Source organism: Dendrobates tinctorius, unplaced genomic scaffold, assembly GCF_039654945.1.
Source record: "Dendrobates tinctorius isolate UK_male_01 unplaced genomic scaffold, ASM3965494v1 ptg000246l, whole genome shotgun sequence".
Lineage (NCBI taxonomy): Eukaryota > Metazoa > Chordata > Amphibia > Anura > Dendrobatidae > Dendrobates > Dendrobates tinctorius.
The window spans coordinates 3,670,902-3,676,901 of NW_027361913.1; positions in this window are offsets into that span (position 1 = coordinate 3,670,902).

The window sequence follows — 6,000 nt, forward strand, 5'->3', positions numbered from 1 at the left end:
GCCCTCACTACGACATCGTTACCTCAGCGTACGGCCCTGGTCACACTCAGGTTTTTGAGGCCGATAAGTTTTAGCAGAAATCGCTTCATGAAATGCTCCTAATTGTAGGGATTTTTTTTACTTTCCTGAAGAGATTCCTGAGGTTTTTTTTTTTCCCGTAGTTTTGGAACAGTTTTTGATCTGTAATTTAAAGTTTTTTGCAGCTTTGTGATTTGATGGCGGATTCTGCGCAGATCTGCTTCCCAGAAGTGATATGCTCCTTTAACCCCTGTGTGATAGGGCGTCCTATGTCCGTTCCCATGTATACAGCGGGATGAAGGCCGGAGTCACATGATCGTATATAAAATAGGGCCGATGTTGATCCAGAAAAGTAGGATGAGTGTCATGCGAGTACAGTGGGGGCGGAAAGTATTCAGACCCCTTTACATTTTTCACTCTTTGTTTCATTGCAGCCATTTGGTAAATTCAAAAAAGTTCATTTTTTTCTCATTAATGTACACTCTGCACCCCATCTTGACTGAGAAAAAACAGAAATGTAGAAATTTTTGCAAATTTATTATAAAAGAAAAACTGAAATATCACATGGTCATAAGTATTCAGACCCTTTGCTCAGTATTGAGTAGAAGCACCCTTTTGAGCTAGTACAGCCATGAGTAGAGTTGAGCGATACCGTCCGATACTTCAAAGTATCGGATCGGAATGGATCGGCCGATCTTAAAAAAAAAGTATCGGTATCGCCGATTCCGATACCGGAAGTCCCATTCAAGTCTATGGGACTTCCGGTATCGGAATAAGAAAAATCCTGTTTTTCCCTTGTACAGCCTCTCTGGGGTCTGTACGGGCCTTTCGGGGGGCTGTGCCGGCCTGCCAGGGGGTCTGTGCAGGCTCCGGTGGTCTGTGCCGGCCTGCCGGGGGGCTGTGCAGGCTCCGGTGGGCTGTGCCGGCCTGCCGGGGGGCTGTGCAGGCTCCGGTGGGCTGTGCCGGCCTGCCGGGGGGCTGTGCAGGCTCCGGGGGGCTGTGCCGGCCTGCCGGGGGGCTGTGCAGGCTTCGGGGGTCTGTGCAGGCATCGTCCGATGGGACTACAAGTCCCATCGGGCGATGCCTGCTACCATGACAGTGATTGACACATTAGCCAATGATGGGACAGTAGTAGTCCCATCATCCGGCTAATGTGTTGAATGTAAAAAAAAAAAAATTACATGCTACATACATGCTACATACATACAACATGCATACTACATACATGCTACATTCATACTACATACTACATACATGCTACATTCATACTACATATATACTACATGCAACATACATACTACATATATACTACATGTATGCAACATGCATACTACATATATACTACATGCAACATACATACTACATATATACTACATGCAACATACATACTACATATATACTACATGCATGCAACATGCATACTACATATATACTACATGCTACATATATACTACATACATACTGCATGCTACATACATACTACATGCTACATACATACCACATACATAATACATACATACTACATGCTACATATATACTACATATATACTACATGCTACATACATACTACATATATGCTACATACATAATACATACATACTACATGCTACATACATACTACATATATACTACATACATACTACATACATACTACATGCATGCTACATACATACCACATACATACTACATACATACTACATGCTACATATATACTACATATATACTACATGCATGCTACATACATACTGCATGCTACATGCATGCTACATACATACTACATACATACTACATGCTACATACATACCACATATATACTACATACATACTACATACAATACATTCATACAATACATACATAGACATACAGTACATATAACATAGAGTAACATACTTACCAATACTTGTCACATTGTTCCCCGAAGCCATTGTCTTTTACGGAATAAATATTAACATAACAAACCACAAAAATACTCACCCACGATCCGAAGCAGTCCACGAGTGTGTCCCACGACGATCTTGGGTAGAGAACTGCAGCATCAGCTGTTGCTGCCGTTCTCTACGGGCTGCAGGAATCCAATGACGGAAGGTAGGTATCCTTCCGCACTGTATTCCTCCGCCACTTTAAAAAAAAAAAGTCCCTAGTATCACTTTATGCCATTGCTGCGTGGGAATTTCCCACACAGCAATGGCATAAAGTGAGACTAGGGACTTTTTTTTTTTAAGTGGCGGAGGAATACAGTGCGGAAGGATACCTACCTTCCGTCATTGGATTCCTGCAGCCTGTAGAGAACGGCAGCAACAGCTGATGCTGCAGTTCTCTACCCAAGATCGTCGTGGGACACACTCGTGGACTGCTTCGGATCGTGGGTGAGTATTTTTGTGGTTTGTTATGTTAATATTTATTCCGTAAAAGACAATGGCTTCGGGGAACAATGTGACAAGTATTGGTAAGTATGTTACTCTATGTTATATGTACTGTATGTCTATGTATGTATTGTATGAATGTATTGTATGTAGTATGTATGTAGTATATATGTGGTATGTATGTAGCATGTAGTATGTATGTAGTATGTATGTAGCATGCATGTAGCATGCAGTATGTATGTAGCATGCATGTAGTATATATGTAGTATATATGTAGTATGTATGTAGTATGTATGTGGTATGTATGTAGAATGTAGTATGTATGTAGCATGCATGTAGTATGTATGTAGTATGTATGTAGTATATATGTAGTATGTATGTAGCATGTAGTATGTATGTAGCATGCATGTAGTATGTATGTAGCATGTAGTATGTATGTAGCATGCATGTAGTATATATGTAGTATGTATGTAGCATGTAGTATGTATGTAGCATGTAGTATGTATGTAGCATGTAGTATGTATGTAGCATGCATGTAGTATGTATGTAGTATGTATGTGGTATGTATGTGGTATGTATGTAGCATGTAGTATGTATGTAGCATGCATGTAGTATGTATGTAGTATGTATGTAGTATATATGTAGTATGTATGTAGCATGTAGTATGTATGTAGCATGCATGTAGTATATATGTAGTATGTATGTATGTAGTATATATGTAGCATGTAGTATGTATGTAGCATGCATGTAGTATATATGTGTTATGTATGTAGTATGTATGTAGTATGTATGTGGTATGTATGTGGTATATATGTGGTATGTATGTGGTATGTATGTGGTATGTATGTAGTATGTATGTAGTATGTATGTGGTATGTATGTAGTATGTATGTAGCATGCAGTATGTATGTAGCATGCATGTAGTATGTATGTAGTATTTTTTTTATTTTTTATTTTTTTTAACATTTAACACATTAGCCGGATGATGGGACTACTACTGTCCCATCATTGGCTAATGTGTCAATCACTGTCATGGTAGCAGGCATCACCAGATGGGACTTGTAGTCCCATCGGACGATGCTTGCACAGACCCCCGGACATCAGCACAGCCCCCCGGCAGGCCGGCACAGCCCCCCGGCAGGCCGGTACAGACCCCCACAGGGTGCACAGACCACCGGCAGGCCGGCACAGCCCCCCGGCAGGCCGGTATAGACCCCCACAGGGTGCACAGACCACCGGCAGGCCGGTACAGACCCCGGGCAGTCCACACAGCCCCCCGGCAGGCCGGCAGAGACCCCCGGAAGGCCCGAAATGACGGCGCATCATGATGCGCACACACCGCGCATCATGATGACGTCAGGCTGTCAATCAACTTTGAACTTCCGATTCCGATGCCGACTTCCGATATTGAAAAAATATCGGAAGTCGGTATCGGAATTCCGATACAGCAAGTATCGGCCGATACCCGATACTTGCGGTATCGGAATGCTCAACACTAGCCATGAGTCTTCTTGGGAATGGTGCAACAAGTTTTTCACACCTGGATTTGGGGATCCTCTGCCATTCTTCCTTGCAGATCCTCTCCAGTTCTGGCAGGTTGGATGGTGAATGTTGGTGGACAGCCATTTTCAGGTCTCTCCAGAGATGCTCAATTGGCTTTAAGTCAGGGCTCTGGATGGGCCAGTGAAGAATGCTCTCAGAGTTATTATTATTATTTATTTATATAGCACCATTGATTCCATGATGCTGTACATGACAAGGGGTTAATCTTTATATAGCGCCAACATATTCTGCAGCGCTTTACAGTTTTACAGTTTCAAAACACAAGTCATAAGTAACAACATTAACAATACAATAATTAAAGCAAAATAAGACGCCCCTGCTCGTGAGAGCTTACAAGCTACAATGAGGTGGGGGAGTACAAGTGTGTATTTACAATGATGGTCCGGCCATCTTGAGGGATGGAGATAGTGAATGGGCTACACACGCACACTTTCACATAAAATGACTTTGATTAGTAAACGTGATAGGCCGCTCTGAACAAATGCGTTTTGAGGGAGCGCCTAAAACTGTGCAAATTGTGGCTAGTCCTAATTTCTTGGGGTAGAGTTTTCCAGAGGATTGGCGCAGTGCAGGAGGAGTCGGGAGTGAGAGGTGCGGATTAGTGCAGAGGTTAGTCGAAAGTCGTTTGCAGCGGTCGGTTAGGCCGATACATACAAATTACAGATATCACTTAGAGTAAACCAACAACAGACTGATGCGAGGGGAGAGGACCCTGTCCTTGCGGGCTTACAGTCTACAGGATGGTGGGGAAGGAGACAGTAGGTTGGTGGGTTGCAGCAGTTCCGGTGTTGGTTGAGATGATATCTCCAGTAGTGGTGAGGAGGCAGCGGGGTCATTGCAGGCTATAAGCTTTCTTGAAGAGGTGGGTTTTCACGTTCCGTCTGAAGGATCCGAATGCGGTTGATAGTCGGACGTGTTTGGGCACAGAATTCCAGAGGATGGGGGATATTCGGGAGAAGTCTTGGAGGTGATTAGGTTAGGAGCGAATAAGTGTGGAGGAGAGAAGGAGGTCTTGGGAGAACCGGAGATTACATGAGGGAAGAGTTGTTCTGAAGCCACTCCTTTGTTATTTTAGCTGTGTGCTTAGGGTCATTGTCTTGTTGGAAGGTGATTGGAGAACCTTTGGCCAAGTGTCAGGTCCAGAGCACTCTGGAAGAGGTTTTCATCCAGGATATCTCTGTACTTGGCCGCATTCATGTTTCCTTCACTTGCAACCAGTTGTTCTGTCCCTGCACTGAAAAACACCCCCATAGCATTATGCTGCCACCACCATGATTCACTGTTGGGATTGTATTGGGCAGGTGATGAGCAGTGCCTGGTTTTCTCCACACATACCGCTTAGAATTATCACCAAAAAGTTCTATCTTCGTCTCAACAGACCAGATAATCTTATTTCTCATAGTCTGGGAGTCCTTCATGTGTTTTTTAGAAAACTCTATGCGACTTTCTTATGTCTGGCACTGAAGAGAGACTTACGTCAGGCCACTTTTACTATATGGAGGGCTGCAGTGATAGCTAACTTTCTACCATCTCCCTACTGCATCTGTGAGGCTCAGCCACAGTGATCTTGGGGTTCTTTACCTCTCCCACCAAGGCTCTTAGAATCATAGAATCATAGAGTTGGAAGGGACCTCCTGGGCCATCTGGTCCAACCCCCTGCTCAAAGCAGGATTCGCTAAATCATCCCAGTCAGATGTCTGTCCAGCCTCTGTTTGAAGACTTCCATTGAAGGAGAACTCACCACCTCTCGTGGCAGCCTGTTCCACTCATTGATCACTCTAACATTCAAAAAGTTTTTTCTAATATCTAATCTGTGTCTCCTCCCATTCAGTTTCATCCCATTGCTTCTAGTCTTTCCTTGTGCAAATGAGAATAAAGTTGATCCTTCTACAATGTGACAGCCCTTTAGATATTTGTAGACAGCTATTAAGTCTCCTCTCAGTCTTCTCTTTTGCAAACTAAACATTCCCAAATCCTGCAACCTTTCCTCATAAGACAGGGTTTGCAGACCGGTCACCATTCTGGTCGCTCTTTTCTGAACTTGCTCCAGTTTGCT